Genomic DNA, 24255 nt, shown 5'->3' on the forward strand with positions numbered 1-24255 from the left:
TCGCCTCTTTAAGCCCGCTCACCGTGTCAGCTCGTCAGGTCGGCTCACCAAGTCGACTAATCAAGTAGGCCCACCAAGTCGCCTCAAGGATAGCTCCTCACCATGAGTCGCCTCACCATGTTGACTCAATGAGTCGCCTCACCATGTTGACTCTTTGAGCCTGCTCGCCGGGTCACCTCACCAAGTGGACTCGAGTACGTTGCCAAGTCGACTCTTTAAGTTCGCTCGCCGGGTCCACTCGCCAAGTCAGCTCACCATGTCATCTCAACGAACCAACTCGCCGAGTCGCCTCACCACGTCGGCTCTCTAATACCACTCGCCAAGTCCCCCCACCAACTCACCCCGTTAGGCCCACTCTCACCAAGTGGACTCTTTAAGTCTGCTCATAAAGTTGAGCCACCAAGTACTCTCACCAAGTCGACTCTTTAAGTCCTTTCATCGAGTCACCCCACCAAGTACTCTCACCAAGTCAACTCTTTAGGTCCATTCATAGAGTCACCCCACCAAGTCGACCCTTCAAGTGCGTTCATCAAGTCACCCCACCAAGTCGACTCTTTAAGTTCATTCATCAAGTCACCCCGCCAGGTCAGCCCACAAATTACTCTCTCCAAATCGACTCTTTAAGTTCGTTCATCAATTCACCCTGCTAGGTCGGCCCACCGAGTGGACTCTTTAAGTTCGTTCATGAAGTCACTCTGCCAAGTCGGCCCACTAGGTCGACTCTTTAAGTTCGTTCATCAAGTCACCCCGCCAGGTCAGCCCACCAACTACTCTCACCAAGTCGGCTCTTTAAGTTTGCTCACCAAGTCACCCCGCCAGGTCGGCCCACCAAGTACTCTCACCAGGTTGACTCTTTAGGTTTGTTCATCAGGTCACCCCACCGAGTACTCTCACCAAGTCGACTCTTTAAGTTTGTTCATCAAGTCCCCCCGCCAGGTCGGCCCACCAAGTACTCTCACCAAGTCGACCCTTTAAGTTCGGTCATCAACTCACCCCGCCAGGTCGGCCCACCAAGTACTCTCACAAAGTCGACTCTTTAGGTTCGTTCATCAATTCACCCCGCCAGCTCGGCCCACCAAGTCCTCTCACCAGGTCGACTCTTTAAGTTCGTTCATCAAGTCACCCCGCCAGTTAGACCCACCAAGTACTCTCACAAAGCCGACTCTCTAAGTTCGTTCATCAAGTCACGCTGCCAGGTCAGCCCACCAAGTACTCTCACCAAGTCACCCCGCTAGTTCGACCCACCAAGTCGACCCTTTAAGTTGGTTCATCAAGTCACCCGGCCATGTCGGCCCACCAAGTCGACTCTTTAAGTCCGTTCATCAAGTCACGTGACCAGGTCAGCCCACTGGGTACTCTCACCAAGTCGACTCTTTAAGTTTGTTCATCAAGTCACCCGGCCAGGTCGGCCCACCAAGTACTCTCACCAAGTCGACTCTCTAAGTCCGTTCATCAAGTTGCCCCACCAGGTCAGCCCACCAAGTCGAATCTTTAAGTTCGTTCATCAAGTCACCCCACCAAGTACTCTAACCAAGTCGATTCTTCAAGTGCGTTCATCAAGTCACCCGACCAACTACTCTCACCAAGTCGACTCTTTAACTATGTTCATCAAGTCACCCCATCAAGCACTCTCACCATGTCAACTCTTTAGGTCCGTTCATAAAGTCACCCCACCAAGTCGACCCTTCAAGTGCGTTCATCAAGTCACCCCACCAAGTACTCTCACCAATTCGACTCTTTAAGTCTTTTATCAAGTCACCACACCAAGTACTCTCACCAAGTCAACTCTTTAGGACCGTTCATCAAGTCACCTCGCCAAGTCGACCCTTGAAGTCTGTTCATCAAGTCACCCCAGCAAGTACTCCTACCAAGTCGACTCTTTAAGTCAGTTCACGAAGTCACCCAACCAGGTCAGCCCACCAAGGACTCTCACCAAGTCGACTCTCTAAGTTTTTTTATCAGGTCACCCCACCGAGTACTCTCACCAAGTCAACTCTTTAGGTCCGTTCGTCAAGTCACCCCGCAAAGTCGACCCTCTAAGTTCGTTCATCGAGTCACCCGACCAAGTCGACTGTTTAAGTCCTTTCATCAAGTCACCCCGCCAAGCCGACTCTTTAAGTCCGTTCATCAAGTCACCAGAACAACTACTCTCACCAAGTCAACTCTATAAGTCCGTTCATCAAGTCAGCCCACCAAGTACTCCCACCAAGTTGACTCTTTAAGTCCATTCATCAGTTCACCCCGCCAAGTACTCTCACCAAGTCAACTCTTTAGGTCCGTTCATCAAGTCACCCTGCCAAGTTGACCCTTTAAGTCCGTTCATCAAGTCGCCCCGCCGAGTTGCTTCTCTAAGCCCACTCACCATGTCCGCTCACCAAGTCGGTTGTTCAAGTACGTTGCCAAGTCAACTCTTTAAGTTCGCTCACCAGGTCAGCCCGCCCAAGTCGCCTCTTTAAGTTCGTTTGCTAGGTCGGCCCGTCCAAGTCGCATCAGCGGGCTAAGTCGCCGAGTCACCTCACGAAGTTGACTCTTTAAGTGCGCTCACCAAGTCAGCTCACGAAGTCGACTCACCATCTCGCCTCGATAAGATGGCTTGCCGAGTTACCCCACCAAGTTGTCGCCTCTTTAAGCCCGCTCACTATGTCAGCTTGTCAGGTCAGCTCACCAAGTCGACTAATCAAGTAGGCCCACCAAGTCGCCTCAAGGATAGCTCCTCACCATGAGTCTCCTCACCATGTTGACTCTTTGAGCCTGCTAGCCGAGTCGCCTCACCAAGTCGACTCGAGTACGTTGCCAAGTCGACTCTTTAAGTTCGCTCGCCAGGTCCACTCGCCAAGTCAGCTCACCATGTCATCTCAATGAACCAACTCACCGATTCGCCTAACCACGTCGGCTCTCTAATACCACTCGCCAAGTCGCCCCACCAACTCGCCCCGTTAGGCCCACTCACCACATCGCCCCATTAGGCCCACTCTCACCAAGTGGACTCTTTAAGTCTGCTCATAAAGTCGAGCCACCAAGTACTCTCACCAAGTCGACTCTTTAAGTCCTTTCATCGAGTCACCCCACCAAGTACTCTCACCAAGTCAACTCTTTAGGTCCGGTGTTGCTCGAGTATTGCATAAATTTATGCCATCGGCACGAATTCCCCAATGAATGCCTACGCTTGGACCCTCTCTTAGATCACCTTCTTCGATCACTCGACCGACACAACTACGGAAGAGACTTGGCAGCAGTTACCATTCTACAGCGCGTCTGTTCGGCAATTTTGAAGTTGATCTAATGGCGATCCCTTGTCTCTAGCCATGAGGTGGGTGCTTGGTGCTCTAGCAAAATTTTTTGCGTGCCTATCGCGGCTACAAGGGGAGAGGTGGTTGCCGCGAGCCTCTCCCATGCCCCCCTCATTGATTCAACGCCGGTGTCAAGGCGGATGGATATGTCAGATTTTGAAAAGGTGGACGCCGACGTTGAATCAATTAGAGGGGCATGAAGCCCACCCTCGAGGGTGCTATTCCTGGACTCTCCTTTAGATCATGTTTTCTTGTCACTCAGCTGGCACAATTTTGGAAAAAGGTTTGGCAGCGGTTGCCATCCCTCACCGCGTCTACTTGGTGATTTTAAAACTCGATCTAAAACTGGAGCCCTCGCCTAGCACCTCCGTCCAGTGTTGCTCGGGTATTGCATAAAATAATGCCAACGGCGCGAATCCCCCAATGAATGCCTATGCTTGGACCCTCTCTTAGATCACCTTCTTCGATCACTCGACCGACGCAACTACGGAAGAGACTTGGACTGGAACTTTTGGACTGGGCCCCTTCAAGGTGAAATTCATCCACCTGATCGGATGAAGCTCAATGTGCTTGTATCTATTCTGAGACGGTAATGATGGTCATTAATCTGTGGTGGTGAGTATTATCCCATTCGGTAATCGCAATGGCAGAGCTGGTGGGAAGTACTTATCACTTTGTTTTGATGGATATACCCTATATGTAGGTGTCTGCACGGCTTGCAACACACTGCACATTTGGTGTTCGATTCTAAGATGTGCTTGTTGCTGAGTGTGTATGGAGTTGTATCTTGTAGCCAAGGGCTCCGTCTCATTGGCACGTTCTATCATTGCATTTTTATCCTACTCGGACGACAAGAAGGAAAGAGATGGTTGCACAGGTGCATTGCTCAACGTCCCTAATTTCATCAAGGGTCCACTCTCCACCCTAAGTTTTTTGCCGATCGGTAGAGCCTTGGGATTGAGAGGGGGGCCGGCGAAAGGTTTGGTTGCCGCATAATTTATTCGCTAGTGCGTTCTCGGTGCGTGCTCGCCTCTTCACTGTCTCATCCTACAGAAGTGCATGGCACTGTCATGACAGCCTTTGTGGTCTGGGCCAGTAGAAGCGTAGAGTATTACTGATAATTTTTGTTTGGATGCGGAAACTCTCCATGCCCTGTCCTGCCCTGTGCGATCCGAACGGCTGCGGCTCGTGGGTTCTGCGGGAGATACTCTTCTTCAGCTCCCCCCTAAAGAGAGCGTTCGGTGTTTGCATTGTGTGGACAAAAAGCCCAAGGCATTTCATCTCTCTCTTCAGATGCAAAATTCTGGGAGGGCTTGTCGAAGTATGGCCGTTTGTACGGGGTGCACCAAAAAGCGTGTAGGGGGCATATGCTTGGGAAATGGATGTCTTTGAGTGTCCTTACTCAGTTGTGTGCACGGTGTACATGTTTGCATTACGACCCTGCTGCGAGCATTTGTGATTCGAGCATTTTGGGGGAACGGGTTTTGTACGAGATGTTCTTCTCAGGCTCCTGCAAACCAGAGCACTCGTCTTTCCAATGCTCCGACAAGTGCAGGCCCAACGTGTCTGTCTAGGGGAAGAAATCGTACGAATGCTTTTTGCCGAGATGTGGGTGCTCGTGGGTGGTTCCCTCGCGGTGCCAGTTCTTTGGTATGTGCATGTGCATGAGATTGAAGCTTGTCTGACAACGCTAGTGTGAGTGTTCAGCCGTAGGAACTTTTCTGTACCTGCGCTGGAAGATCACGTGTCACAAGGAACAGTTAGCGATCCTGTGCTGGGAAAGGAGATATTTGCCAGAGATATTTGACATGTCCATGTATGCGGGCGGGCTCTCATCACCTATAAATGTGCGGAGTGGGTGTTGTTATACACGATGCCCTCGAGCGGCCTTATAATTGAGGTGGTCGCGTGCACAGTGATGCCCCATCCAATCGCATAACCAGCCATGCTTTTTACTCGCACGGCCCTTCACCCTTCAGCACGGTGGTCTCCGTTGGCACTTCGGCAACCAGCTCTTCGTCATGGGAAAATGTTTGTTGCGATCGAGAAGGATTTTGTCTGTGTGGGTGCACCTCAACAGGCGTGTAGGAGGCATATGCCTGGGAAATGGATGTCTCTGAGTGCCCTTACAATTGAGGTGGCTACGTGCGTGGTGCATCTCGTACAGACTCGAGGCTTCTTTCCGAGTAGTGGCGACAGCGAGTTTGAGGGTAAAGGGTTCCGTACGGGATGTTCTTCCCAGGTGCCTGTGAACCGAGGCTCCCTGTTCGGCCCTCTCCGGTCGACAATGGGACACTTTCCTCTTGTGCGAAATCTTTGAGCGTTGCGAGTCCTGCATGTGCTGTGAACGTCATTCTTGTTGCTTGGTCGGTAGATTATGTTTGGATGCATGACGGAGCAAATGCAAATTTCGGTTTCCCATCGCGGCGGGCATCCCTTGGCTGTAGCAGGTCTTGGGGGTCCCCTCATTGTTAGAAGCTACCTGGTCGATCCTGCCAGTAGTCATATGCTTGTCTCAAAGATTAAGCCATGCATGTCTAAGTATGAACTATTTCAGACTGTGAAACTGCGGATGGCTCATTAAATTAGTTATAGTTTCTTTGATGGTACTTTGCTACTCGGATAACTGTAGTAATTCTAGAGCTAATACGTGCACCAAATCTTGACTCTTGGAAGGGATGCATTTATTAGATAAAAGGTCGGCGCGAGCTCGCCCGCTATTTCGGTGATTCATGATAACTCGACGGATCGCACAGCCTTTGTGCTGGCGACACTTCATTCAAATTTCTGCCCTATAAACTTTCGATGGTAGGATAGAGGCCTACCATGGTGGTGATGGGTGACGGAGAATTAGGGTTCGATTCCGGAGAGGGAGCCTGAGAAATGGCTACCACATCCAAGGAAGGCAGCAGGTGCGCTAATTACCCAATCCTAACACGGGGAGGTAGTGACAATAAATAACAATACTGGGCTCATCGAGTCTGGTAATTGGAATGAGTACAATCTAAATCCCTTAACAAGGATCCATTGGAGGGCAAGTCTGGTGCCAGCAGCCACGATAATTCCAGCTCCAATAGCGTATATTTAAGTTGTTGCAGTTAAAAAGCTCGTAGTTGGACCTTGGGTCGTCACGGTCGGTCCGCCTTCTGGGTGTGCACTGGCCCTCACGTCCCTTCTACCGGCGGCGTGTTCCTGGCCTTAATTGGCTGGGTCACGGTTCTGGCGCCGTTACTTTGAAAAAATTAGAGTGCTCAAAGCAAGCCTACGCTCTGAATACATTAGCATGGAATAACGTGATAGGAGTCTGGTCCTGTTCCGTTGGCCTTCGGGACCGGAGTAATGATTAATAGGGACTGTCAGGGGCATTCGTATTTCATTGTCAGAGGTGAAATTCTTGGATTTATGGAAGACGAACCACTGCGAAAGCATTTGCCAAGGATGTTTTCATTAATCAAGAACGAAAGTTGGGGGCTCGAAGATGATCAGATACCGTCCTAGTCTCAACCATAAATGATGCCGACCAGGGATCGACGAATGTTGCTCTAAGGACTCTGCCAGCACCTTCTGAGAAATCAGAGTGTTTGGGTTCATCAAGTCACCCCGCCAGGTCAGCCCACCAACTACTCTCACCAAGTCGGCTCTTTAAGTTTGCTCACCAAGTCACCCCGCCAGGTCGGCCCACCAAGTACTCTCACCAGGTCGACTCTTTAGGTTTGTTCATCAGGTCACCCCACCGAGTACTCTCACCAAGTTGACTCTTTAAGTTCGTTCATCAAGTCGCCCCGCCAGGTCAGCCCACCAAGTACTCTCACCAAGTCGACCCTTTAAGTTCGATCATCAACTCACCCCGCCAGGTCGGCCCACCAAGTACTCTAACAAAGTCGACTCTTTAGGTTCGTTCATCAATTCGACCCGCCAGCTCGGCCCACCAAGTTCTCTCACCAGGTTGACTCTTTAAGTTCGTTCATCAAGTCACCCCGCCAGTTCGACCCACCAAGTACTCTCACAAAGCCGACTCTCTAAGTTCGTTCATCAAGTCACCCTGCCAGGTCAGCCCACCAAGTACTCTCACCAAGTCACCCCGCTAGTTCGACCCACCAAGTCGACCCTTTAAGTTCATTCATCAAGTCACCCGGCCAAGTCGGCCCACCAAGTCGACTCGTTAAGTCTGTTCATCAAGTCACGTGAACAGGTCAGCCCACCGAGTACTCTCACCAAGTTGACTCTTTACGTTTGTTAATCAAGTCACCCAGCCAGGTCGGCCCACCAAGTACTCTCACCAAGTCGACTCTCTAAGTCCGTTCATCAAGTCACCTCGCCAGGTTGGCCCACCAAGTCGAATCTTTAAGTCCGTTCATCAAGTCACCCCACCAAGTACTCTAACCAAGTCGATTCTTCAAGTGCGTTCATCAAGTCACCCGACCAACTACTCTCACCAAGTCGACTCTTTTACTATGTTCATCAAGTCACCGCACCAAGCACTCTCACCACGTCAACTGTTTAGGTCCGTTCATAAAGTCACCCCACCAAGTCGACCCTTCAAGTGCGTTCATCAAGTCACCCCAACAAGTACTCTCACCAATTCGACTCTTTAAGTCTTTTCATCAAGTCACCACACCAAGTACTCTCACCAAGTCAACTCTTTAGGACCGTTCATCAAGTCACCTCGCCAAGTTGACCCTTGAAGTCCGTTCATCAGGTCACCCCACCAAGTACACCCACCAAGTCGACTCTTTAAGCCAGTTCACAAAGTCACCCAACCAGGTCAGCCCCCCAAGGACTCTCACCAAGTCGACTGTCTAAGTCTGTTCATTAGGTCACCCCACCGAGTACTCTCACCAAGTCAACTCTTTAGGTCTGTTCATCAAGTCACCCTGCAAAGTTGACCCTCTAAGTTCGTTCATCGAGTCACCCGACCAAGTCGACTGTTTAAGTCCTTTCATCAAGTCACCCCACCAAGCTGACTCTTTAAGTTCGTTCATCAAGTCACCAAAACAACTACTCTCACCAAGTCGACTCTATAAGTCTGTTCATCAAGTCGGCCCACCAAGTACTCCCACCAAGTCGACTCTTTAAGTCCGTTCATCAGTTCACCCCGCCAAGTACTCTCACCAAGTCAACTCTTTAGGTCCGTTCATCAAGTCACCCCGCCAAGTCGACCCTTTAAGTTCGTTCATCAAGTCGCCCCACCGAGTTGCTTCACTAAGCCCACTCACCATGTCCGCTCACCAAGTCGGTTGTTCAAGTATGTTGCCAAGTCAACTCTTTAAGTTTTCTCGCCAGGTCAGCCCGCCCAAGTCGCCTCTTTAAGTTCGTTCGCCAGGTCGGCCCACCCAAGTCGCATCAGCGGGCTAACTCAACGAGTCACCTCATGAAGTTGACTCTTTAAGTGCGCTCACCAAGTCAGCTCACCAAGTCGACTCACCATCTCGCCTCGATAAGATGGCTTGCCGAGTTACCCCACCAAGTCGTCGCCTCTTTAAGCCCGCTCACCGTGTCAGCTCGTCAGGTTAGCTCACCAAGTTGACTAATCAAGTAGGCCCACCAAGTCGACTCAAGGATAGCTCCTCACCATAAGTCACCTCACCATGTTGACTCAATGAGTCACCTCACCATGTTGACTCTTTGACCATGCTCGCCGGGTCGCCTCACCAAGTTGACTCGAGTATGTTGCCAAGTCGACTCTTTAAGTTCGCTCGCCGGGTCCACTCGCCAAGTCAGCTCACCATGTCATCTCAACAAACCAACTCGCCGAGTCACCTCACCACGTCGGCTCTCTAATACCACTCGCCAAGTCGCCCCACCAACTCGCCCCGTTAGGCCCACTCTCACCAAGTGGACTCTTTAAGTCTGCTCATAAAGTTGAGCCACTAAGTACTCTCACCAAGATGACTCTTTAAGTCCTTTCATCGAGTCACCCCACCAAGTACTCTCACCAAGTCAACTCATTAGGTCCGTTCATAGAGTCACCCCACCAAGTCAACCCTTCAAGTGCGTTCATCAAGTCACCCCACCAAGTCGACTCTTTAAGTTCATTCATCAAGTCACCCCGCCAGGTCAGCCCACAAATTACTCTCTCCAAGTCGACTCTTTAAGTTCGTTCATCAATTCACCCCGCCAGGTCGGCCCACCGAGTGGACTCTTTAAGTTCATTCATGAAGTCACTCTGCCAAGTCGGCCCACCAGGTCGACTCTTTAAGTTCGTTCATCAAGTCACCCCGCCAGGTCAGCCCACCAACTACTCTCACCAAGTCGGCTCTTTAGGTTTGCTCACCAAGTCACCCCGCCAGGTCGGCCCACAAAGTACTCTCACCAGGTCGACTCTCTATGTCCGTTCATCAAGTCACCCCGCCAGGTCGGCCCACCAAGTCGAATCTTTAAGTCCGTTCATCAAGTCACCCCAACAAGTACTCTAACCAAGTCGATTCTTCAAGTGCGTTCATCAAGTCACCCGACCAACTACTCTCACCAAGTTGACTCTTTAACTATGTTCATCAAGTCACCCCACCAAGCACTCTCACCACGTCAACTCTTTAGGTCCGTTCATAAAGTCACCCCACCAAGTCGACCCTTCAAGTGCGTTCATCAAGTCAGCCCACCAAGTACTCTCACCAATTCAACTCTTTAAGTCTTTTCATCAAGTCTCCACACCAAGTACTCTCACCAAGTCAACTCTTTAGGACCGTTCATCAAGTCACCTCGCCAAGTCGACCCTTGAAGTCCATTCATCAAGTCACCCCACCAAGTACTCCCACCAAGTTGACTTTCTAAGTCAGTTCACGAAGTCACCCAACCAGGTCGGCCCACCAAGGACTCTCACCAAGTCGACTCTCTAAGTCTGTTCATCAGGTCACCCCACCGAGTACTCTCACCAAGTCAACTCTTTAGGTCCGTTCATCAAGTCACCCCTCAAAGTCAACCCTCTAAGTTCGTTCATTGAGTCACCCGACCAAGTCGACTGTTTAAGTCCTTTCATCAAGTCACCCCGCCAAGCTGACTCTTTAAATCTGTTCATCAAGTCACCAGAACAACTACTCTCACCAAGTCGACTCTATAAGTCCGTTCATCAAGTCGTCCCACCAAGTACTCCCACCAAGTTGACTCTTTAAGTCCGTTCATCAGTTCACCCCGCCAAGTACTCTCACCAAGTCAACTCTTTAGGTCCGTTCATCAGGTCACCCCACCAAGTTGACCCTTTAAGTCCATTCATACTTTCTCCCTGCCGAGTTGCTTCTCTAAGCCCACTCACCATGTCCGCTCACCAAGTCAGTTGTTCAAGTACGTTGCCAAGTCAACTCTTTAAGTTCGCTCGCCAGGTCAGCCCGCCCAAGTTGCCTCTTTAAGTTCGTTTGCCAGGTCGGCCCGCCCAAGTCGCATCAGCGGGCTAACTCACCGAGTCACCTCACGAAGTTGACTCTTTAAGTGCACTCACCAAGTCAGCTCACCAAGTCCACTCACCATCTCGCCTTGATAAGATGACTTGCTGAGTTACCCCACCAAGTCATCGCCTCTTTAACGCCGCTCACCATGTCAGCTCGTCAAGTTGGCTCACCAAGTCGACTAATCAAGTAGGCCCACCAAGTTGCCTCAAGGATAGCTCCTCACCATGAGTCGCCTCACCATGTTGACTCAATGAGTCACCTCACCATGTTGACTCTTTGAGCTCGCTTGCCAGGTCGCCTCACCAAGTTGACTCGAGTACGTTGCCAAGTCGACTCTTTAAGTTCGCTCGTCGGGTCCACTCGCCAAGTCAGCTCACCATGTCATCTCAACGAACTAACTCACCGAGTCACCTCACCACGTCGGCTCTCTAATACCACTCGCCAAATCGCCCCACCAACTCGCCTCGTTAGGCCCACTCTCACCAAGTGGACTCTTTAAGTCTGCTCATAAAGTCGAGCCACCAAGTCGACTCTTTAATTCCTTTCATCGAGTCACCCCACCAAGTACTCTCACCAAGTCAACTCTTTAGGTCCGTTCATAGAGTCACCCCACCAAGTCAACCCTTCAAGTGCGTTCATCAAGTCACCCCACCAAGTCGACTCTTTAAGTTCATTCATCAAGTCACCCCGCCAGGTCAGCCCACAAATTACTCTCTCCAAGTCGACTCTTTAAGTTCGTTCATCAATTCACCCCGCCAGGTCGGCCCACCGAGTGGACTCTTTAAGTTCGTTCATGAAGTCACTCTGCCAAGTCGGCCCACCAGGTCGACTCTTTAAGTTCGTTCATCAAGTCACCCCGCCAGGTCAGCCCACCAACTACTCTCACCAAGTCGGCTCTTTAAGTTTGCTCACCAAGTCACCCCGCCAGGTCGGCCCACCAAGTACTCTCACCAGGTCGACTCTTTAGGTTTGTTCATCAGGTCACCCCACCGAGTACTCTCACCAAGTCGACTCTTTAAGTTCGTTCATCAAGTCGCCCCGCCAGGTCGGCCCACCAAGTACTCTCACCAAGTCGACCCTTTAAGTTCGGTCATCAACTCACCCCGCCAGGTCGGCCCACCAAGTACTCTCACAAAGTCGACTCTTTAGGTTCGTTCATCAATTCACCCCGCCAGCTTGGCCCACCAAGTTCTCTCACTAGGTCGACTCTTTAAGTTCGTTCATCAAGTCACCCCGCCAGTTCGACCTACCAAGTACTCTCACAAAGCCGACTCTCTAAGTTCGTTCATCAACTCATCCTACCAGGTCAGCCCACCAAGTACTCTCACCAAGTCACCCCGCTAAGGGAACTCCAGGTCGGCCCACCAAGTCCTATCTGGGCGAGCTCTAAAAACGGTGTCGTGGATGGCTGTTCAGTCACATTTTTCATTGAATTATATTTTTAAGGGAGTTTTCCATGCTATCGCAGATTTCTAATGCAGAGTGAGCCTGGCACTAATAGCTTATATAGGAGAGGTTGTTGCCGCGAGCCTCTCCCATGCCCCTTTCATTGATTCAACATTGGTGTCTAGGCGGATCGGATTGTTGGGTTTTCAAACGGTGTATGTTGATGTTGAATCAACGAAAGGGGCTACATGGGAGCTTTAATATCGAAAGCTCTCAGCAAAAAATGGTGGCCGAGCCATGCTGGCTGACCCAATCTGGCTTAGCCATTTTCGTCGACCCGATCTGGCTCTTCTTTCTCACTCCATCGGCACAAATTCGGGAGTTGTTCGACAGCGGTTTTCATTCCAATGTGTCATTGCGGTGATCTGGAGAGCAATACTAAGGGCGGGAGCTTGCGTCTAGCATTTGGGGATGTTTGTGCAAGCGAGCAGGGGAGCTTCTCTTATTGGAACCTCTCTGTGGCCTTTGAATATAGACGCAGTGCCGACGATATCGATGGATACGAGCCTTGGATTCTAAAATTGTTCAGCTAACATTGGTTTTTGTGAGAGATGGTTACGAAAGCACTTCCCGATTGATACGCGGGAGTTCCCTAAGATCGCCTCTATGCCAACTCGATCGGCACAACATTGGGAATGGTTCGACAGCGGTTGTCATTCCAATGTGTCATCGGGATGTCTTGGAACGCGGCCTTTCAAGGGTGAGCTCACGTCTAGCACTTGGATTGTGCATCGTCACAAGTGATTGGGGAGATCTCTCTGTGAACGGCGGCATGGCGATTGCAAGAGAAAATTGACTTAGTAGTCGGAGCATTGGCCTCAGGCCATTGTGACGGCCTTGCAATTTCTTTATAATTGCAACCTATGTTTGCGCAGTAGCAGAGTTTGCACATTAGATTGGCCTTTGTTCTTGACAGTTCATAGTACTCTCACCAAGTCAGCAAGTCACCATGCTGGCCGAGCCGATCTGGGCGAGCCATGCTGGCTGAGCCGATCTGGGCGAGCTCCAAAAATGGTGTCGTGGATGGCTGTTTGGTCACATTTTTCATTGAATTGGATTTTTAATGGAGTTGTCCGCGCTATCGCAGATTTCTAATGCAGAGCGAGCCTCGCACTAATAGCTTATATAGGAGAGGTTGTTGCCGCGAGCCTCTCCCATGCCCCTTTCATTGATTCAACATTTGTGTCTAGGCGGATCAGATTGTTGGGTTTTCAAATGGTGTATGCTGATGTTGAATGAATGAAAGGGGCATGAAGCAATCTCAGTGCTTTTCCTCGGCTCTCCTTTAGATCATGTTTTCCAATGACTCAATTTTGGAGAAGGTGAGGCAGTGGTTGCTGATCCATGGCATTTCTTTTTGGTGGTTTTAAAACATGATCTAAACATGAGCCTTTGTCTAGCACTCCGGCGTTGCTTGGTATAATGGCAATTTGCTATGGGTGCTCGGCGCTCTAGCAATTTGTCATGGTGTACTTATCGTGGCTACATGGGAGCTTTAATATCGAAAGCTCTCGGCAAAAAATGGTGGCCGAGCCATGCTGGCAGACCCAATCTGGCTTAGCCGTTTTTGTCGACCCAATCTGGCTCTCGTTTCTCACTCCATCGGCACAAATTCGGGAGTTTTTCGACAGCGGTTGTCATTCCAATGTGTCATTGCGGTGATCTGGAGAGCGATGCTAAGTGCGGGAGCTTGCGTCTAGCATTTTGGGATGTTTGTGCAAGCGAGCAAGGGAGCTTCTCTTATCGGAACCTCTCTGTGGCCTTTGAATATAGACCCAGTGCCGACGATATCGATGGATACGAGCCTTGGATTATAAAATTGTTCAGCTAACATTGGTTTTTGTGAGAGATGGGTACGAAAGCACTTCCCGATCGATACGCGGGAGTTCCCTAAGATCGCCTCTATGCCAACTTGATCGGCACAACATTGGGAATGGTTCGACAGCGGTTGTCTTTCCAATGTGTCATTGGGATGTCTTGGAACGCGGCCTTTCAAGGGCGATCTCGCATCTAGCACTTGGATTGTGTGTCGTCACAAGTGAATGGGGAGATCTCTCTTTGAACGGCGGCATGGCGATTGTAAGAGAAAATTGACCTAGTAGTCGGAGCATTGGCCTCGGGCCATTGTGACGGCCTTGCAATTTCTCTATAATTGCAACCTATGTTTGTGTAGTAGCAGAGTTTGCATGTTAGATTGGCCTTTGTTCTTGACAGTTCGATGTACTCTCACCGAGTCAGCAAGTCACCATGCTGGCCGAGCCGATATGGGCAAGCCATTCTGGCCGAGTCGATCTAGGCGAGCTCCAAAAACGGTGTCGTGGATGGCTGTTTGGTCACATTTTTCATTGAATTAGATTTTTTGAGGTTTTTGTCTGCGCTATCGTAGATTTCTAATGCAGAGCGAGCCTCGCACTAATAGCTTATATAGGAGAGGTTGTTTCCGCGAGCCTCTCCCATGCCCCTTTCATTGATTCAACATTAGTGTCTAGGCGGATCGGATTGTTGGGTTTTCAAACGGTGTATGCTGATGTTGAATGAATGAAAGGGGCATGAAGCGATCTCAGTGCTTTTCCTCAGCTCTCCTTTAGATCATGTTTTCCGATGACTCAATTTTGGAAAAGGTGAGGCAGCGGTTGCCAATCCATGGCGTTTCTTTTTGGTGATTTTAAAACTTGATCTAAACGTGAGCCCTTGTCTAGCACTCCAGCGTTGCTTGGTATAATGGCAATTTGCTATGGGTGCTCGGCGCTCTAGCAATTTTTTCATGGTGTACTTATCGCTGCTACATGGGAGCTTTAATATCGAAAGCTCTTGGCGAAAAATGGTGTGGCCGAGCCATGCTGGCCGACCTGATCTGGCTTAGCCATTTTCGTCGACCCGATCTGGCTCTTCTTTCTCACTCCATCGGCACAAATTTGGGAGTTGTTTGATAGCGGTTGTCGTTCCAATGTGTCATTACGGTGATCTGGAGAGCGATGCTAAGGGCGGGAGCTTGCGTCTAGCATTTGGGGATGTTTGTGCAAGAGAGAAGGGGAGCTTCTCTTATCAGAACCTCTCTGTGGCCTTTGAATATAGACCCAGTGCCGACGATATCGATGGATACGAGCCTTGGATTCTAAAATTGTTCAGCTAACATTGGTTTTTGTGAGAGATGGGTACGAAAGCACTTCCTGATCGATTCGCGGGAGCTCCCTAAGATCGCCTCTGTGCCAACTCGATCGGCACAACATTGGGAATGGTTCGACAGCGGTTGTCGTTCCAATGTGTCATCGGGATGTCTTGGAATGCGGCCTTTCAAGGGCAAGATCGCGTCTAGCACTTGGAGCATTGGCCTCGGGCCATTGTGACGGCCTTGCAATTTCTCTATAATTGCAACCTATGTTTGCGCAGTAGCAGAGTTTGCATGTAAGATTGGCCTTTGTTCTTGACAGTTCCAGGAGATGACCTCCGGAACTTTTGGATTGGGCCCCTTCAAGGTGAAATTCATCCAGTTGATCGGATGAGCTCGATGACCATTTCACTCCCTTGGCTCCATGAATTCAAATCCCATCCAGCTGCCGTGAAGCCATCCCGATTTTGCTATGCGAGGGCTCTCTCCCCAGAGTCGTTCTCTTTGCAACAACTTCTTTGGCAAAAAAATTTTGGAATGGTTCGGCAGTGGTTGTCGTTCCAATGGTGCTGTTGTGGTGGTTGCCTGGGCAGCGATCTGAAGGGCGAGCCGTCATCTAGCAGTTGGGCTGCGCATCACGGGTGACAAGGGAGCCTTTGTAATTAGAAGCTCCCCATGACCATTCGATGAGAAGAGCCATTGCTTGTGTGAGCAAGCATGAATGCAGCCTCGGATTCCAAAGGAAATCAATGACATCGGATCTATATATAAGAGCGAAATGAAGCAGCAGCCCATTTTCCATGCGCGACTCCCCAAAGTTGCTCCTCTTTCTCACTCCATCGGCACAAATTCGAGAGTTGTTCGACAGTGGTTTTCATTCCAATGTGTCATTGCGGCGATCTGGAGAGGGATGCTAAGGGCGAGAGCTTGTGTCTAGCATTTGGGATGTTTGTGCGAGCGAGCGGGGGAGCTTCTCTTATCGGAACCTCTCTGTGGCCTTTGAATATATAGACCCAGTGCTGACGATATCGATGGATACAAGCCTTGGATTCTAAATTTGTTCATAGCTAAGATTGGTTTTTGTGAGAGATGGGTACGAAAGCACATCCCGATTGCTACGCGGGAGCTCCCTAAGGTCGCCTCTGTGCCAACTCGATCGGCACAACATTGGGAATGGTTCGACAGCGGTTGTCGTTCCAATGTGTCATCGGGGGATGTCTCGAAAAGTGGCCTGGCCTTTCAAGGGCGAGCTCATGTCTATCACTTGGATTGTGCGTCGCGTCGCAAGTGAATGGGGAGATCTCTCTGTGAACGGCGGCATGGTGATTGCAAGAGAAAATTGACTTAGTCCGAGCATTGGCCTCGGGCCACTGTGATGGCTTGGCAATTTCTCTTTAATTGCAACCTATGTTTGCGCAGTAGCAGAGTTTGCAAGTAAGACGGTCCTTGTTCTTGAGAGTTCCAAGAGATGACCTCTAGAACTTTTGGATTGGGCCCCTTCAAGGTGAAATTCATCCAGTTGATCGGATGAGCTCGATGACCATTTCAGTCCCTTGGCTCCATGAATTCACATCTCCTTACCGATGACAATCTTTTGCTCCTTAGACGACCTCATAATAAATTGGGTCGTGGATGGCTGTTTGGTCAAAATTTTCAATGATTTGGATTTTTATGGCGGATGTCGGCGTGTTCGCTAATTTCTAATGCAGAGCGAGCCTCGCACTAATACCTTATATAGGAGAGGTTGTTGCCGCAAACCTCTCCCGTGCCCCTCTCATTGATTCAATGGCAGTGTCAAGGTGGATGGAAATGTCAGATTTTGAAACGGTGGACGCCGACGTTGAATCAATTGGAGGGGCATGAAGCCCACCCTCGAGGTGCTATTCCTCGACTCGCCTTTAGATCATGTTTTCTTGTCACTCAGCTAGCGCAATTTTGAAAAGCAGTTGGGCTGCGCATCACGAGTGACAAGGGAGCCTTTGTGATCAGAAGCTCCCCATGGCCATTCGATGAGAAGAGCCGTTGCTTGTGTGAGCAAGGATGAATGCAGCCTCGGATTCCAAATGAAATCAACGACATCGGATCTATATATAAGAGCGGAATGAAGCAGCAGCCCATTTGCGATGCGCGGCTCCCCAAAGTTGCTATTCTTTCTCACTCAATCGGGGCACAAATCTGGGAGTTGTTCGACAGCGGTCATCGTTCCAATGGTGTCATTGCGGCAAAATTTGTTCATAGCTAAGATTGGTTTTTGTGAGAGATGGGTATGAAAGCACATCCCGATTGCTACGCGGGAGCTCCCTAAGGTCACCTCTATGCCAACTCGATCGGCACAACATTGGGAATGGTTCGACAGTAGTTGTCGTTAGAATGTGTCATCAGGGGATGTCTTGGAAAGTGGTCTTTCTTTCAAGGGCGAGCTCGCGTCTAGCACTTGGGTTGTGCGTCGCGTCACAAGTGAATGGGGGATGTCTTGGAAAGTGGTCTTTCTTTCAAGGGAGAGCTCGCGTCTAGCACTTATATTGTGCGTCGTGTCACAAGTGAATGGGGAGATCTCTCTGTGAACGGCGGCATGGTGATTGCAAGAGAAAATTGACTTAGTCGGAGCCATTGGCCTCGGGCCATTGTGACGGCCTCACAATTTCTCTTTAATTGCAACCTATGTTTGCGCAGTAGCAGAGTTTGCATGTAAGATGAGCCTTGTTCTCGAGAGTTCCAGGAGATGACCTTCGAAACTTTTGGATTGGGCCCCTTCAAGGTGAAATTTATCCAGTTGATTGGATGAGCTCGATGACCATTTTAGTCCCTCAGCTCCATGAATTCACATCTCCTAATCGATGACAATCTTTTGCTCCTCTGCCGACCTCATAAAAAATTGGGTCGTGAATGCCGGTGTCAAGGCATATGGATATGTCAGATTTTGAAATGGTGGACGCCGACATTGAATCAATTAGAGGGGCATGAAGCCCAACCTGGATGTGCTATTCCTCAACTCTCCTTTAGATCATGTTTTCTTCTCACTCAGCTGGCGTGATTTCGGAAAAAGGTTTGGCAGCGGTTGCCATCCCTCACTGCGTCTACTTGGTGATTTTAAAACTCGATCTAAAATGGGAGCCCTCGCCTAGCACCTCCGAGCGGTGTTGCTCGGGTATTGCATAAAATTATGCCAACGGCGCAAATCCCCCAACAAATGCCTACGCTTGGACCCTCTCTTAGATCACCTTCTTTGATCACTCGACCGACGCAACTGCGGAAGAGACTGCCCACCAAGTACTCTCACTAGGTCAACTCTTTAGGTTTTTTCATCAGGTCACCCCACTGAGTACTCTCACCAAGTCGACTCTTTAAGTTCGTTCATCAAGTCGCCCCGCCAGGTCGGCCCACCAAGTACTCTCACCAAGTCGACCCTTTAAGTTCGATCATCAACTCACCCCGCCAGGTCGGCCCACCAAGTACTCTCACAAAGTCGACTCTTTAGGTTCGTTCATCAATTCACCCCGCCAGCTCGGCCCACCAAGTTCTCTCACCAAGTCGACTCTTTAAGTTCATTCATCAAGTCACCCCGCCAGTTCGACCCACCAAGTACTCTCACAAAGCCGACTCTCTAAGTTCATTCATCAAGTCACCCTGCCAGGTCAGCCCAAAAAGTACTCTCACCAAGTCACCCCGCTAGTTCGACCCACCAAGTCGACCCTTTAAGTTCATTCATGAAGTCACCCGGCCAAGTCGGCCCACCAAGTCGACTCTTTAAGTTCGTTCATCAAGTCACGTGACCAGGTCAGCCCACCGGGTACTCTCACCAAGTCGACTCTTTAAGTTTGTTCATCAAGTCACCCGGCCAGGTCGGCCCACCAAGTACTCTCACCAAGTCGACTCTCTAAGTCCGTTCATCAAGTCACCCCGCCAGGTCGGCCCACCAAGTCAAATCTTTAAGTCCGTTCATCAAGTCACCCCACCAAGTACTCTAACCAAGTCGATTCTTCAAGTGCGTTCATCAAGTCACCCGACCAACTACTCTGAACAAGTCGACTCTTTAACTATGTTCATCAAGTCACCCCACCAAGCACTCTCACCACGTCAACTCTTTAGGTCTATTCATAAAGTCACCCCACCAAGTCGACCCTTCAAGTGCGTTCATCAAGTCACCCCACCAAGTACTCTCACCAATTCGACTCTTTAAGTCTTTTCATCAAGTCACCACACCAAGTACTCTCACCAAGTCAACTCTTTAGGACCGTTCATCAAGTCACCTCGCCAAGTCGACCCTTGAAGTCCGTTCATCAAGTCACCCCACCAAGTACTCCCACCAAGTTGACTCTTTATGTCAGTTCACGAAATCACCCAACCAGGTCGGCCCACCAAGGACTCTCACCAAGTCGACTCTCTAAGTCTGTTCATCAGGTCACCCCATCGAGTACTCTCACCAAGTCAACTCTTTAGGTCCGTTCATCAAGTCACCCCGCAAAGTCGACCCTCTAAGTTCATTCATCGAGTCACCCAACCAAGTCGACTGTTTAAGTCCTTTCATCAAGTCACCTCGCCAAGCCGACTCTTTAAGTCCGTTCATCAAGTCACCAGAACAACTACTCTCACCAAGTCGACTCTATAAGTCCGTTCATCAAGTCGGCCCACCAAGTACTCCCACCAAGTCAACTCTTTAAGTCCGTTCATCAGTTCACCCTGCCAAGTACTCTCACCAAGTCAACTCTTTAGGTCCGTTCATCAAGTCACCCTGCCAAGTCGACCCTTTAAGTCCGTTCATCAAGTCGCCTCGCCAAGTTGCTTCTCTAAGCCCTCTCACCATGTCCGCTCACCAAGTCGGTTGTTCAAGTACGTTGCCAAGTCAACTATTTAAGTTCGATTGCCAGGTCAGCCCGCCTAAGTCACCTCTTTAAGTTCATTCGCCAGGTCGGCCCGCCCAAGTCGCATCAGCGGGCTAACTCACCGAGTCACCTCACGAAGTTGACTCTTTAAGTGCGCTCACCAAGTTAGCTCACCAAGTCGACTCACCATCTCGCCTTGATAAGATGGCTTGCCGAGTTACCCAACCAAGTCGTCACCTCTTTAAGCCCGCTCACCGTGTCAGCTCGTCAGGTTGGCTCACCAAGTCGACTAATCAAGTAGGCCCACCAAGTTGCCTCAAGGATAGCTCCTCACCATGAGTCACCTCACCATGTTGACTCAATGAGTCGCCTCACCATGTTGACTCTTTGAGCTCGCTCGCCGGGTCGCCTCACCAAGTCGACTCGAGTATGTTGCCAAGTCGACTCTTTAAGTTTGCTCGCCGGGTCCACTCGCCAAGTCAGCTCACCATGTCATCTCAGCGAACCAACTCGCCGAGTCGTCTCACCACGTCGGCTCTCTAATACCACTCACCAAGTTGCCCCACCAACTCGCCCCGTTAGGCCCACTCTCACCAAGTGGACTCTTTAAGTCTGCTCATAAAGTCAAGCCACCAAGTACTCTCACCAAGTCGACTCTTTAAGTCCTTTCATCGAGTCACCCCACCAAGTACTCTCACCAACTCAACTCTTTAGGTCTGTTCATAGAGTCACCCCACCAAGTCGACCCTTCAAGTGCGTTCATCAAGTCACCCCACCAAGTCGACTCTTTAAGTTCATTCATCAAGTCACCCCACCAGGTCAGCCCACAAATTACTCTCTCCAAGTTGACTCTTTAAGTTCGTTCATCAATTCACCCCGCCAGGTCAGCCCACCGAGTGGACTCTTTAAGTTTGTTCATGAAGTCACTCTGCCAAGTCAGCCCACCAGGTCGACTCTTTAAGTTCGTTCATCAAGTCACCCCGCCAGGTCAGCCCACCAACTACTCTCACCAAGTCGGCTCTTTAAGTTTGCTCACCAAGTCACCCCGCTAGGTCGGCCCACCAAGTACACTCACCAGGTCGAATCTTTAGGTTTGTTCATCAGGTCACCCCACTGAGTACTCTCACCAAGTCGACTCTTTAAGTTCGTTCATCAAGTCGCCCCGCCAGGTCGGCCCACCAAGTACTCTCACCAAGTCGACCCTTTAAGTTCGGTCATCAACTCACCCCGCCAGGTCGGCCCACCAAGTACTCTCACAAAGTCGACTCTTTAGGTTCGTTCATCAATTCACCCTGCCAGCTCGGCCCACCAAGTTCTCTCACCAGGTCAACTCTTTAAGTTCGTTCATCAAGTCACCCCGCCAGTTCGACCCACCAAGTACTCTCACAAAGTCGACTCTCTAAGTTCGTTCATCAAGTCACCCTGCCAGGTCAGCCCACCAAGTACTCTCACCAAGTCACCCCGCTAGTTCGACCCACCAAGTCGACCCTTTAAGTTCGTTCATCAAGTCACCAGGCCAAGTCGGCCCACCAAGTCGACTCTTTAAGTTTGTTCATCAAGTCACCCGGCCAGGTCGGCCCACCAAGTACTCTCACCAAGTCGACTCTCTAAGTCCGTTCATCAAGTCACCCCACCAGGTCGGCCCACCAAGTCCAATCTTTAAGTCCATTCATCAAGTCACCCCACCAAGTACTCTAACCAAGTCGATTCTTCAAGTGCGTTCATCAAGTCACCCGACCAACTACTCTCACCAAGTTGACTCTTTAACTATGTTCATCAAGTCACCCCACCAAGCACTCTCACCGCGTCAACTCTTTAGGTCCGTTCATAAAGTCACCCCACCAAGTCGACCCTTCAAGTGCATTCATCAAGTCACCCCACCAAGTACTCTCACCAATTCGACTCTTTAAGTCTTTTCATCAAGTCACCACACCAAGTACTCTCACCAAGTCAACTCTTTAGGACCGTTCATCAAGTCACCTCGCCAAGTCAACCCTTGAAGTCTGTTCATCAAGTCACCCCACCAAGTACTCCCACCAAGTTGACTCTTTAAGTCAGTTTACAAAGTCACCCAACCAGGTCGGCCCACCACGGACTCTCACCAAGTCGACTCTCTAAGTCTGTTCATCAGGTCACCCCACCGAGTACTCTCACCAAGTCAACTCTTTAGGTCCGTTCATCAAGTCACCCCGCAAAGTCGACCCTCTAAGTTCGTTCATCGAGTCACCCGACCAAGCCGATTGTTTAATTACTTTCATCAAGTCACAATGCCAAGCTAACTCTTTAAGTCCATTCATCAAGTCACCAGAACAACTACTCTCACCAAGTCGACTCTATAAGTCCGTTCATCAAGTCGGCCCACCAAGTACTCCCACCAAGTCGACTCTTTAAGTCTGTTCATCAGTTCACCCCGAAAAGTACTCTCACCAAGTCAACTCTTTAGGTCCGTTCATCAAGTCACCCCACCAAGTCAACCCTTTAAGTCCGTTCATCAAGTCGCCCCACCGAGTTGCTTCTCTAAGCCCACTCACCATGTCCGCTCACCAAGTCGGTTGTTCAAGTACGTTGACAAGTCAACTCTTTAAGTTCGCTCGCCAGGTCAGCCTGCCCAAGTCACCTCTTTAAGTTCGTTTGCCAGGTTGGCCCGCCCAAGTCGCATCAGTGAGCTAACTCGCCGAGTCACCTCACGAAGTTGACTCTTTAAGTGTGCTCACCAAGTCATCTCACCAAATCAACTCACCATCTCGCCTCGATAAGATGGCTTGCCGAGTTACCCCACCAAGTCGTCGCCTCTTTAAGCCCGCTCACCGTGTCAGCTCGTCAGGTCGGCTCACCAAGTTGACTAATCAAGTAGGCCCACCAAGTCGCCTCAAGGATAGCTCCTCACCATGAGTCGCCTCACCATGTTGACTCAATGAGTCGCCTCAACATGTTGACTCTTTGAGCCCGCTAGCCGGGTCGCCTCACCAAGTCAACTCGAGTACGTTGCCAAGTTGACTCTTTAAGTTCGCTCGCCAGGTCCACTCGCCAAGTCAGCTCACCATGTCATCTCAATGAACCAACTCGCGGAGTCGCCTCACCACATCGGCTCTCTAATACCACTCGCCAGGTCGCCCCACCAACTCGCCCCGTTAGGCCCACACTCACCAAGTGGACTCTTTAAGTCTGCTCATAAAGTCGAGCCACCAAGTACTCTCACCAAGTCGACTCTTTAAGTCCTTTCATCGAGTCACCCCACCAAGTACTCTCACCAAGTCAACTCTTTAGGTCCGTTCATAGAGTCACCTCACCAAGTCGACCCTTCAAGTGCGTTCATCAAGTCACCCCACCAAGTCGACTCTTTAAGTTCATTCATCAAGTCACCCCGCCAGGTCAGCCCACAGATTACTCTCACCAAGTCGACTCTTTAAGTTCGTTCATCAAGTCACCCCGCCAGGTCGGCCCACCGAGTGGACTCTTTAAGTTCGTTCATGAAGTCACTCTGCCAAGTCGGCCCACCAGGTCGACTCTTTAAGTTCGTTCATCAAGTCACCCCGCCAGGTCAGCCCACCAACTACTCTCACCAAGTCGACTCTTTAAGTTTTCTCACCAAGTCACCCCGCCAGGTCGGCCCACCAAGTACTCTCACCAGGTCAACTCTTTAGGTTTGTTCATCAGGGCACCCCACCGAGTACTCTCACCAAGTCGACTCTTTAAGTTCATTCATCAAGTCACCCCGCCAGGTCAGCCCACCAAGTACTCTCACCAAGTCGACCCTTTAAGTTCGGTCATCAACTCACCCCGCCAGGTCAGCCCACCAAGTACTCTCACAAAGTCGACTCTTTAGGTTTGTTCATCAATTCACCCCGCCAGCTCGGCCCACCAAGTTCTCGCACCAGGTCGACTCTTTAAGTTTGTTCATCAAGTCACCCCGCCAATTCGACCCACCAAGTACTCTCAAGAAGTCGACTCTCTAAGTTCGTTCATCAAGTCACCCTGCCAGGTCAGCCCACCAAGTACTCTCACCAAGTCACCCTGCTAGTTCAACCCACCAAGTTGACTCTTTAAGTTCGTTCATCAAGTCACCCGGCCAAGTCGGCCCACCAAGTCGACTCTTTAAGTCCGTTCATCAAGTCACGTGACCAGGTCAGCCCACCGAGTCCTCTCACCAAGTCGACTCTTTAAGTTTGTTCATCAAGTCACCCGGCCAGATCGGCCCACCAAGT

The 24255-nt window shown here is 50.3% G+C and overlaps 1 pseudogene; it reads left to right on the forward strand.

Moving 5' to 3' along the window:
• Positions 1-5769: 5769 nt before the first annotated feature.
• Positions 5770-6904, forward strand: LOC149548776 (18S ribosomal RNA; annotated as a pseudogene).
• The last annotated feature ends 17351 nt before the right edge of the window (positions 6905-24255 follow it).

The sequence above is a fragment of the Cupressus sempervirens genome, chromosome 7 (assembly GCF_028749045.1).
Source record: "Cupressus sempervirens isolate cs-2001-9-10 chromosome 7, ASM2874904v1, whole genome shotgun sequence".
Taxonomy (NCBI): Eukaryota; Viridiplantae; Streptophyta; class Pinopsida; order Cupressales; family Cupressaceae; genus Cupressus; species Cupressus sempervirens.